Genomic DNA, 13559 nt, shown 5'->3' on the forward strand with positions numbered 1-13559 from the left:
AATTGGCTAGAGCGCCGACACGGTCAGTTGGAGACGTGGGTTCGAATCCCGCTGGAGCGGTCAATTTTTGATATGATATTCAAAAATGTTTAGAATTCCTAATTGTGGGTAACACAAAAATAAAATAATCGTACATATTAAAAATAGCATGGTGTCGTGTCCTGTCAAAGATTTTCATTGTAATATGAAACTTTGAATAGTTACGGGTCTCTGTAAAGAACTCACTATAGACGGCGCCACGGTTCGCTTAAACCGAAAAGTAAAATCATCATATCAAAAATTTCGCTCTAGCGGGTACATCGTTCCATAGCTTAATTGGCTAGAGCGCCGACACGGTCAGTCGGAGACGTGGGTTCGAATCCCGCTGGAGCGGTCAATTTTTGATATGATATTCAAAAATGTTTAGAATTCCTAATTGTGGGTAACACAAAAATAAAATCGTACATATTAAAAATAGCATGGTGTCGTCTCCTGTCAAAGATTTTCATTGTAATATGAAACTTTGAATAGTTACGGGTCTCTGTAAAGAACTCACTATAGACGGCGCCACGGTTCGCTTAAACCGAAAAGTAAGATCATCATATCAAAAATTTCGCTCTAGCGGGTACATCGTTCCATAGCTTAATTGGCTAGAGCGCCGACACGGTCAGTCGGAGTCGCGGGTTCGAATCCCGCTGGAGCGGTCAATTTTTGATATGATATTCAAAAATGTTTACAATATATTTTGTTGTATGATCATTTTATTTAAGGAAAACACAACTATTCAACTAGCAACATTGCACATAAGTATAAGTATTCTTGTCATCCTTCTATTATTTACGAACATAAAAAATGTACTCGTATTGCATTATGTAGCTTATTTATATATAAACAATATATAGACGACTACATGTAGTAAGTCATTATGAACACTTACACATGGACTTACCGAAATTCATTTTGAGGTTCCTGATATTTGGCTACTCGTGACTCAAATCGTCACCTGCATCCCATTAAATAATAATCGCGGAACATGTTTAACTGAAAGGGAATGGAACAAGAAAAATTGAATGACAACAAAAATGTAGGAAAAACTTTGACTATAAGAAACTGATATATTCTAAACAAAAGACAAATACGCCTCTTTTAAGTCGTAAGCTTTGCCGTGTCCAAACGTTCCTACATCCACGTTCACGTAATGTCGTCCCAAGTGAACGCTAGCTGGCGAACAATAGAATTTTATTCGAAAGCAGCCACTCGTCTCTGTATTTGTGTAACTGACGTCCGTTTTACCGGTTTTTCATTTTAATTCTGACCTTTTCTACTAAAGATGGTAGATACGTAAGCGACCATGAAATTAGGTGGTTTGACTAAGCGTTCGTTTAATGAATTGAAGTAGCTGGTGAAGTGGGTTTTTAGAATTATTCCTAGTTCTGATTTACGTTTATTTTTCCGATTTTTTGCATTGCTTTTCTAAGAGCCTAATAATTAGCTATGATTTTTTGTTGATGTTATTGTTCATTTCATTCTGGAAAGTTCTTTATACGGAAATAATAGTTGTGCGGAAGTCAATACGCTTATCAAAACATTTATTGTTATGTTCGTAATTGTTTCGTAATTGACAAAATATGTATATATTAACGAAAAAAAAAAATATAGCGATATTAAATTGGTCGGTTCAGCAACTTTATAAATAAATTATTGGCAATAGTTGTTATTTTTTTCTTACAGCAGAAAATACCGAAATTAAATAATATACATGTAGGCCGCTCTAGTTTCGATGTGCCAGAAACTATACTCGTTAATTGAGTTTAGACATACTAGCCAAAATTGTTAAAATTAGCCCAATTTTAGTTGCTTGGGTCGAGGAAAGAATAGTATTTTAAAGCAATTTTGCTTGACATAAGAAGATAACATAAAGATGAATATTTTGTGCGTCTCTTCAAACATCTGATTGTTAGATCTTATAGAAGTAGTCTAAATTAGTACAACATAATATTTTTTCTTAAGAAGTTGTGTGTTCTAGCCTATATTAAGTAGTACGTAGTTTTTAGTTCCAGGATCACAAAATTTGTCTTAGTCAAAAAACACCTCAGACAATAATGTCTTTCCAGCGTTCAAACTCGTAGAACTATATTTTGTTTTAATAACTTGTAATATCCTATATGGAATTTTGATGTCAATATCCCCAATTTTATGTGACAAAGTAGATCGTTAGAACAGATGGGGTAGAAATTTGGTACAAACACCAAGATTATGAGGGTCACGAATTAATAGATGCCCAACATATTGGACTTTAATTACGACCTACAAATCAGGTACCTTACTATATATGGGTCACCGACGTCCTCGATATTCAATTATACAGGAGACCGATATATCGCCCCTAGCGTTTGTGCCCATCTCAAAATTGCCTGTATCCATCTAAGATGCTTGCTACTTCACTCGATACTTTATTGTCTGAATCTTAAAGTGTATTTTTAATTGTATTAGCGGATCTTTGAGTGCAGAATCCTTTGATTGGATATCCCAATGTTGCTTACCAATTACTTAGACTAAGTGATTGTCTTATGTACAGCTAGATGCAAATCTTGGATAAAATGGTTTTCAGTTTGCTAATATGATCCAGAATTACAGTTTTTTTTTTTTAAATAAAGCCGTTTGTTGCAAGATCCCGTTCTATCGTTCTCAATATTTTGTGGATAAAATTTTATTCTTGGATTGAATGTATCTGATATATATATTTATATGTGTGTGTGTAATGTGTATGTGTAAGTTATTGGCATGCTTAAGCCTTAATTTAATAATTTTAAAGACTGTGTTCGCGGTTTCTATCTTCATTCTTAACATGTATTGACAATATAGATGGAAAACTGTCGTAGTGTTGGTGTTTGTACTGAAATAGTATATTATACCGAGTTAATTTAATCATTTTCATTTTAAAGTTAAACGTTTTCCGTGACAAAATATTCAAAGATTCCAAACATACTTTTCATTATTAGGCTATTCAAGAGACAACTAAGAGAAATTTGTTAAAAAAAAAAACTATTTAGGATTTAAATTTGAATCGTTAAATTTTTTAAATAAAGAATAAATTTTATAAGATATTTAAAAAAAATTAAGAATGTTTTGTATGTATGTAATTGATTTGTAATTCTTTTTTTATATCGATAAATAAATGAGGTTCTTTAACGGTATAACAAATAATATTTACGAATTAAATGAAAATATTATTCGTCCGTTAGTGTTAAATATACCATACAACACTAGAAAATATTCACCAAAAAAAATATATAAGGTAATACCACACCAAGATACACAATCATAAAAGGTCCTCTAAATTTCACGCAAAAATACTATTCGAGTGAAACACTCCCGAACTATTAGACTGGGCGTGTTACGGAATGGGTGTATGAAAGAAATTCAATGGCGAATATTCGGGACATTAGCATATGAATGACATGAACTAAAAAAGCCCCCAGGTGGTATGGTCCACCGGAAATAGATTTTATCGAATCGCCTTGAAATATTAGTATTATGTGGTATCAATCTTTCATCGGGCAATATAAGCTAGTATCATATAATGTTCGAATTCTGACTTACATGTTCGACTATTTTAAGAATAACTATTTATTAACATTTTATATATTCGGTTGTCATTGCAAAAGCACGTATCGTCGTTACTGGTTCTATTTTTCATCGAAAACTTCAGTAAAACTTCGCATAGGTTAAGAAAAGTGTGTTCAAAGTGTAAACTGGTATCAAAGGAGTTCTGGTAGACATCATTCTCGGCGGCAAGCAGAAGGATTAGGTGAAGCAGCGTTCAAAGAGTTTTGCGTGAGCTTTTTGTATCATTGCTAACGTGGGTAGTTGTACAACATTTAGTGGGTGAGTGCTACCAACATAGCAGCACAGGATATTCTGAAAGTCAAAATCAACTCTGGCCGCCGGGTGTCACTGTCAGCTGACAGCTAATTCTTAATATTTGACAGCAAGGTCACATCTGACAGCAGTAATCTGACGGCTGACATTTGACAGCTGCCATTTGACAGTTGACATTTGACAGCTGACGGACGAAGGGAAGTCATTTGGCCTCATAGAATCGAAATCATTGAATCGAATAAGATCAATAAATCTTGAAAGGTGTTTAATCGATTAATATTTATTACGATATTAATACGAATTTTAAAGAGCAGTATTAGTGTAAAATCTGAAACATGGCAGATTCTAAAATATGTGACGCATGTCTAAAAGAATTAGCAAACATTCCATCTATGGATTGCTCACGCTGTATGGCCAGTTACCACCATTTTTGCGTAAACATCTCTCTGCCGGACTTCCATGATTTGTCCGCTATGTTTAAATCTGGATGGATTTGTGTGCAATGTCGCAGTCGCGAGCGCACAGGAGGTGATAATTCTAATACTCCAGTTCGTAGTAATAATAGTGGTGTCCTTGCATCTCCGCAATTGGAGTTCGTCACGCAACGCACGAGGACACGTACTGGGAACAGTTGCTCGTGCATATCGGCCAGCAACATACGTGACATTATCCGAGAAGAACTTCAAACGTTGTTTGCGAATAAAATCCAGCCCGAAATGACGGAGTTCCGCAACTCTATGTCTTCTATCGAGTTGTCGATGACTCACTTTAATGCTGAGCTTGAGAAAGTGAAGGCGGAGCAAGATGTGCAGTCTAAAATCATCAAGGGTCTAAAATCTGAGGTCGAATCATTAAGAACTACTAACCAAGAGTTGTCGTCTCGCGTAGCTCAAATTGATCGCCACGCGCGTTCTTCTAATATTGAAATTAATTGTGTCCCTGAGAATAAGGCGGAAAATTTAATTAACACGGTTATGCAGCTGGGAAAAGTGATTAAATGTCCAGTCAACGAGGCGCAAATTCACTACTGCTCTCGCGTTGCAAAGATGAACAACTCCAGTCCTCGCCCACGCTCCATATTAGTGAAATTTAATAGTCCGCGTCTGCGCGATGAGTTTCTTGCATCAACAATCAAGTTTAACAAAAGTAATCGAGATGACAAGTTGAATACCAGCCATCTGGGTATCGGAGGAATCAAAAAGACTGCCATTTATGTTGCGGAGCATCTTACGAGTGAGATCAAATCCCTACATGCTGTTACCCGTTCTCGAGCTCGTGAGCTTGGATATAAATACGTCTGGGTGCGTGATTCTAGAATATATTTGCGAAAGAACGAGCAGTCTAATCTAATTCATGTTAATAACATCGATTTGTTAAATAAGTTGTCATAATGTCGCTAAACTTGCTTTTTTTTTTACTGAAGGGCACTTTAAACTGTTTTTACCAAAATGTAAGAGGGCTTAAAACTAAAACTGTGGAACTTTTTAGTAATGTCGTTTGTTGTAACTTTGATGTAATAGTTTTTACGGAAACATGGTTAAATAGCAGTGTATCTGATACTGAATTATTCGATGATCGTTATTTAGTCTATAGGCGCGATCGTGAAAGCAGCGGTTTCCATGCTGATAAGTTGGGTGGTGGGGTTTTAATAGCTGTTTCTAAGCGTTTTCATTCCTTTCGTATATGTGCCTATGAATCGCACTGTGAGGATTTATGGGTTAAACTCGAACTGTTAAATACCAATGGTCAAACTGATTATCTGTACATTTGCACCGTTTATATTCCTCCCCCTGTACAAAAACATATCTTGGAACACTTCATTTTAAATACAAATCATATAATTGAAAGACTTAGCTCCTTCAACATAATCGTTCTTGGGGATTTTAACTTGGGTGGTCTGTGTTGGAATAAGACGACTGGCTCTGAACTGACTCCGATAACAACGAATAGCTTGTTGAATAACATGATTACTGATTTTATGTCATTAAATGCTCTTACACAGTATAATGGTTGTAAAAATAATAAAAACCGCGTTTTGGATCTAGTGATGAGCTCTCTGGTGATTTCCCAAATGGGCGTAAGCAAGGACCCTCTTTCCAGAATAGACCCATTACACCCTCCTATTGAGTTTTCCGTTAAAATTGACTTTCAGGAAAAGCTCGAATCTTGTATTAGGGCCAGGTTCCGCTTCTACAAAGCTGACTATGTCAAAATTACAAGTGCCCTGAATAATATTTCTTGGGAGAAAGAATTGTCGAGTTATGGTTGCGTTGATGATATGGTTGCACATTTTTATAAAGTTCTGAGAGTCATCATTGCTAAACATGTGCCCAAATCCAAACCACGGTCTAATAAATATCCGCTATGGTTTTCTGCAGCACTGATAAAAGTCGTCAATGAAAAATTTAAATATCGTGCCAAATATCGTAAATATGGCAACCCTCGTGATTTAATTACTTTTGAGTTGCTCAGGGAACGTTGCACGAAGCTTCATAATCTAAACTATAAATTGTATTTGAATAGACTGGAAACAACTTTGTCTTCAAACCCTAAACTTTTTTGGAGCTTTATCAAGCGCAAAAAGGGTAAGTCAAGTTCCTATCCTGCCACGATGTCTTTGGATGGCGAAGTGGCTTCTTCCGGCCCTGACATTTGCAATTTGTTCGCGTCACATTTTTCTTCCGTGTTTAACACAGATAGGATTCCAGTCCCCGACGAGTCTAATTTTCCACCAACTTCAACATATCTAACTGTGTTATCGGTAACAAAAGACCAAGTTTTTAGAATTTTAAAAAGACTTGACCCTACAAAGGGTGCTGGCTCCGACGGAGTACCTTCCATTTTTGCGATAAAATGTGCGGACGCCTTGGCTTTACCACTTTCAATTATTTTTAATCGGTCTCTTGGCTCTGGTGTCTTCCCATCGGCTTGGAAAAGTGCCCTTGTAATGCCATTGTTCAAAAGTGGTGATAGGTGTGAGGTACATAATTACAGGCCTATTTCTATACTTACGACTTTCGCGAAGGTTTTCGAGTCGGTGTTGTATCCGGCAATAGCATGTCAGTTCAAGCAGTTTATCGCAACCGAGCAGCACGGTTTCGTGAAATCGCGTTCTACGTCGACCAACTTGTTTTCCTTCGTTGAGGACCTTGCTGAGGGGGTTGATCATGGACATTCATACGATGCAATATACACTGACTTCAGCAAGGCCTTCGACAGAGTGAGTCATGGAATGCTCTTGCATAAACTGTCTTTCATCGGTGTCTCTGGTACGTTATTGAGCTGGTGTAGATCGTACTTGTCAAACAGACCTTCCAAAGTTGTTGTTGGTGGACACGCGTCGGGTGAATTCGTTGCTGCGTCCGGTGTGCCTCAGGGTTCACTGTTGGGTCCATTATTATTCAACATCTTCATTAACGACATTGGGAAATGCTTCCATGATTCTAAATTTTTGATGTTCGCTGATGATTTGAAGCTATATAGAACTGTGAATACCTCTGAGGATGTGCGTTCGTTGCAGAGTGATCTGAGCAATTTGGTGGAGTGGTGTGATGCGAACGGAATGAGCTTGAATCCGAATAAATGTCATGTGGTGCGATTCAGTAGGAAAAGAAATGCACTAACCAGAACCTATCACATTAATCATGTTCTGCTAAATGAATTCGACCACACTCGTGATTTGGGAGTGATCTTAGATAGTAAATTACGTTTTAACCTGCACATAGACGATATTGTAAATAGGGCTTTTCGGATGTTGGGCTTCGTTCTGCGCAACTGTAAGGAGTTTAAGAATCCCAGAACTAAAGTTACATTATACACCTGCCTCGTGCGTAGTATTCTGGAATATTGCAGTGTTGTGTGGAATCCACATTACAGTATCTATATTAATCGCCTAGAGAGCGTACAGAAGCGATTTTTATGGCACTTGTCCTATAGTTGCAACATGGCTGGAAATCTGCCTGATTACAACAATCGCCTAGCTCACTTTAACATTAAATCGCTTCGACATCGTAGAGAGCTGCATGACATCAAATTTTTGTATAAACTCGTCAATGGAATTTTAGATACTCCTAACATATTGTCTAGTTTAAATTTTGTCATCCCCAAATTACCGCAACGACATATAAAACCTCCTTTTAAAATTAAAGGTGCAAAGTCAAATTTAGGCCAGTTTTCCCCGCTTAAACGAACTCTAAGGAGTTATAACAAGATCCACAATTTAAAAGTCTCTGATAGTAATGTTATAGACATTTTCTCGAACTACCCTAAACTGTTTAATAAGTTAGCGACTGAGCTTATTGGTGTCTAAGGTATAAGAAATTAAAACTTTTTCTCTTTTTTTGTATTATTCCTAATATTATATTATATTATTATTTTTATTGTGATTCTCATTATAAAATTAAATTAAATTTTAAATTTTATTTTCATAACGTTAACTTATCATGTATTGTATTGTATCAATTTTGGCTCTTATTGTATTAATTTTGTATTGATGAATTGATAAATTAAATTTGGTTCTATTTTATTCATAATTTTTATTGTAATATCAATTTCTTTGTTTTCATTGTATCAAATCAATTCAAATTATATTGTATTAATTTAAATCCTAATTTTTTTTTTTATGGCACTGATTTTAATGTTGAATTTATTCATAATTTTATAATTGATTGTTTTATTATTAATCTTTAGTATTAATGTAAATTCTAGCGTATGATTATTAATTTTGTTAATTAATTTAAATTGGATTATTTTATTCTTAAATTTATTGTAATAATTTAATTTTCATTGATTTAATTCGATATGTTTTTGTAATGAAAAACTCTCATGTAAGCTGTATGTGCCTATAATTGAGGTATCACTCAATTGTTTGTACCCTGTGCTGATGATTATAGTGAATTTATTAGTGTCTACCTTGTTGGCGCATTATAATAAATAAATAAATAAATAAATAAACTAAATAATAGTAGCTTTGTTTGTTTTGCCAGAATACCTTCGAAATAATTAAAAAAAAAAAGCTTTACACTTATTATATTATTTATTTATTTAAATAAAGGTACGGTAACAGAATTTACGGGATCGGAAATAAACGGGAAAAATTCTGTGTCAGAGGTCCGGAAGCACACACAACAAACACTCACACAAATGGCCACACCATGACGAATATCTGTGGTAAATGAACCCAATCCACTGACCTCTGTATAAATGTTACTAATACATATTTAAATAATAAAATGTGAAATAAGAAAATATTAACGATAAATTTATATAGTTTTTTTTTTGGATTTTTTGATGACCGCAGTTTCGGATACTTTATCATAACCATGGTCACGGGAGGACTGTATTATTCATAGGTATATTTGTTTGTTTGTGTGATTTTTACTTTGTAATGGAATTGGATTAAGTGTAATTGAAAGAACATTTATTGTTTATACATGTACACAACACGCTAAACACTTTCATCCTCTGCAAATATATGATATTTTTTGTATCAAGGAAAGGAAGGGCTCTCAAGGGACAATCAAAAAAGTATTGTCATATGTTTCCATAGAACGAAGTTTGTATAATGTTTTTTATGAAACATTTATTTGTTTTGAAATATTCTTTTATCTGGATAAAAACTATTTAATATGGTATATTACACGTTAAGAACTTTAGAGAGTTTAGTTATATAGTTGTAACTACTACGTTTTACATAACTACATTATGTATATTATGTGTGTGTTACTTGTCGGTGTAAATTGGGGTAGTTTTTTTTTTCGTTTGTTAACAATCGCAATTTTATTTATTACTCGAAAGTAATAAATCGGGGGAAAAGTCTTCTCGTATTTTGTATTGTTTGTAACTGGCTGGTTTTGATACCATGAAAAGGTGACATTTTAAAAATGAAATTGAAAAGTAAGAAACAGTTTCCCGCCTTTTTTAATTTGTTTTTCTAGTTACCAAAATTATTGAATCCAGCGAAGAAATTCGGTACATTTTATCGTTTTACTTTAAAAGAGGGGAAAATACGATTCGAGCCGTGAAAAAACTTGTGAAGTTTATGACACTAATGTAGTGTCAGTAAGGGTAGACCAGTTTTGTATTATCGTAGTTATTTCGTATGATTTATTCGCTTAGATTGAATATAAAATCATCATATCGAAAATTTCGATTTAGCGGGTAGGTACATCGTTCCATAGCTTATTGGCTAAAGCACCGACACGGTAAGTCGGAGGTGCAGATATTAAAAATCGTAGTTATTGTCGTAGTTTATTGCTGGATGTAGGCCTCCCCAAATTCGCGCCAAACTTCCTGGTTCTCCGCAGTCCAAATCCAGCCCCCACCAGCGATCTGACGAAGATGATCGGTTCAGCGGGCCAGAAGTCGTCCCACTTAATTTGCAACTACTTAAATGCAAAATATAGAATACAGAATGTAGAATAAGCAACAATGCTTATTTTATATTAGAGTTACCATCAAAAACGCATCTTCCGGAACTCTGGCTACCAAACTCGTGTGAATAAAACAACTACCGTATTTTTAACGAAATTCCTAAAAATACATGCGCAAAACTTGAAAGCGACAGGACCGATTCGTCTTTTTTAAGTGTTCAACTAAATAGAAAGTTCTGACACAAAAAAAACTTAACGATATTTATGTAAACTGCATGTGTGTATTTTCGAAGTTATACTTCTTTTGGTACGTAGGGAAAAATGATGAGAGTAAATTTTTACGATGCGCACGTCGTGTATGCTAGTCAACGAAGAAGTTAGCAACGTGAAGTTAGCTAGCCAATGAAGTATAACTTCTTACTTGCGTATACAAGAACAAGTACACACACACACACACACACACACATTTATTTATTTAAATTGCCATCCACAGTATCTAAAATGCGTATATCTTTATTTAAACATCATGCATTATAATTATGCTCCTACTGGCGACTTGTTACTTAAAACTACAGATCGACAGCCCTATGATGTACGTGTATGTACACATGTATTAAATAATTCGCAAGACAGAAGAAACCCTGTCCGGTCAACAAGTTTATAACGAAATTGAAACTTTTTTAATGCAGATGTGATAAAAACTTATTTAATTTCGTTAGCCAAAAGAAAAAGAAGCGAATTCCGACAAAGAGTTTTTAGTTTTTAATCAGATAAGCAGCACATCCGTTTTTATTCAATGCAATCTACATTTCAATGGTTAAAGTCATGAACTTAATCGTAAAATAAAGTCGAATTGAGAACCTCCTCCTTTTTGAAGGCGGTTAAAAATTAATACAAATATAAGGATCGCTGTTTAGCGATAAGACCGCCTGTTGTACATTTATTTTTATGAATCGTTTTGTAAATTGTAAACTTCGTTTTATGTGTACAATAAAGAGTAAATTAAATTAAATTAAGGATCATCATCATGAATATGCATATAGCGCATGTGTGATGATATTAGTGCGTGCACTTATTACAATATATTATATCTGTTGAATTACGAGACATTATCTTCGAGGACGTCAAATAAAATAAATAATGGAATAATACGAAATTATGGAACGTTTTTTTATATAACTAGGTCGTCAAACTACGTACTCGTGCTGTGTGGCTACGGCACTAAAGAATTTAGCCACCCCCTCTCTTCCCGTGGGTGTCGTAAGAGGCGACTAAGGGATAACAAGGTTCCACAATCACCTTGGAACTTACGAAGCCGACCGATGGCGGGATAACCATCCAACTGCTGGCTTTGAAATACACAGGCCGAAGACGGGCAGCAGCGTCTTCGGTGCGACAAAGCCAGTACTGCGGTCACCAACCCGCCTGCCCAGCGTGGTGACTATGGGCAAAACACATGAGTTCACGTTATTTTTGGCGTAAACTTGTGGAGGCCTATGTCCAGCAGTGGACTGTATAGGCTGTAATGATGTAATGAGGAGGTCGTCAAACAAGCGTACGGCTCGCCTGATGGTAAGCGACTACCGTAGCTCATAGACGTTTGCAATACCAGAAGCATCGCCAGCATACCGAACCTATCCCCAATTCCCTCAAGGAGCTCTGGTCACCTTACTCACCAACAGGAACGCAACGCTGCTTGAAAACAGTATTATTTAGCTGTGATCTTCTGTAAGGTCGACTTACTACCCCAATCGGGCTGCTCCATATTTTGAATAGGAAACTTCCTGCTGTGCCCTACCTCAGTTTTAGAACACACAGTTTTACTTATATGGGACTTATCAGAATTTTCAATTTGAATTAGTGATGGATTATCAGGGATTTCGGAATGACAACTACGGTAAGACCCGTAGAAGTATTGATAGTGACGATTAAAGCTCAAAAACTTATAACGAAATAGTGTTAAGTTTAATTTCTCACACGGTTATGGTCAAAATATTGAATGACATTTGAGATTTATTCCCTGGTGTTTTGTTATTAATAGTATCTCGTTTATTAATACGTAATTATTATGATATTAAGATCTCGACGGAATCATAGATATGACAATTTTATTAAACATCACTTATGAAACTAACTGAAATGGAACTAATCAGCAAATTATATCGATAAATTAAGATTGCGCTGCAAATTGCAATCTACCCTATTTATTATAAACAAGAATAACTGCATTTTGTTTGTTTTGAAACTGCTAATATTGGCGAGAGATACCATTAAAACAACTTATTTTTGTATCCGAAATACTACTTAATAAATCGATATTGGTATTGGTAACATTAGCTCTTTACGACTCTCAAGAACCACACAATAACAATATTAATTTTGATTGTTATATATTAATATGAACATGACTTTATTCGTACGTGTGTGATATAGGAGTTAAAGTCTAAATTTTAAACTAAATCTTTTACTTTTATTTCAACTCAATTCTATTGCGAGGATAGAGGGTATAACAATCACCGCTATCGTCTATATATTGTTCCAAATCTCAGTATGCGGAAAGTGCATGCGGGGCACGTATACTCCGGAACGGCGCGAGTACGCTGATTTTAGACTCTTTCTACTTTTATGGAACAGGAACACACTTCGAGACTGCCGCCGCTTTTAATATGAAATGTTTGATTAGTAACGTTTCTAAAAGCATAATAAATCGCATTTTGCTCTTTTATTAAATTTTAAGTGCATTTCATACCTTGTACAAGAACGGTGAGCGTAGTGCTTTACGTAAATAGTCAGGTTAAGATCAGACCTCTGGAATTGCACATGGTACAGTAAGACACAATTCAGTAACGTTGTTTCCAATTTAACACTACTCATAAATTATCTTAATGCTGTGTAATCAATTTACCTCCTAAAAACATAATAACATATATATATATACTAGCTGACGGATCTGATCTGATCGGATAAGCTGTTTTTGATATTAGCGTGCACAAACAAATAACATTTACATTTTTATTATATGTATTGATGATGATGATGATGATTATGCCTACTTTGTATTGGATGGTGACTGTCTCTTTTCGGTTGAAATTACCTTTCTATGTTTTTAAAACCACAGCGACTATAGATTTTGTATTTTAAGTTTGAACTTGGAAAAAACGCGACGATTTTGCGGATAGTGCGTTTCCAATGACGATCCGATTCTTTTATTAGCAGGTGGTGCCTTTAACGATTTCCTTTTGTGTCGTAGAACGCTCAATTCTTAGCGGTTCAGAGGATTTGATCCATTGCTACCGACTAAAAATCGATTGTACTTTGATCATTTTC

The sequence above is a fragment of the Melitaea cinxia genome, chromosome 18 (genome assembly GCF_905220565.1).
Source record: "Melitaea cinxia chromosome 18, ilMelCinx1.1, whole genome shotgun sequence".
Lineage (NCBI taxonomy): Eukaryota > Metazoa > Arthropoda > Insecta > Lepidoptera > Nymphalidae > Melitaea > Melitaea cinxia.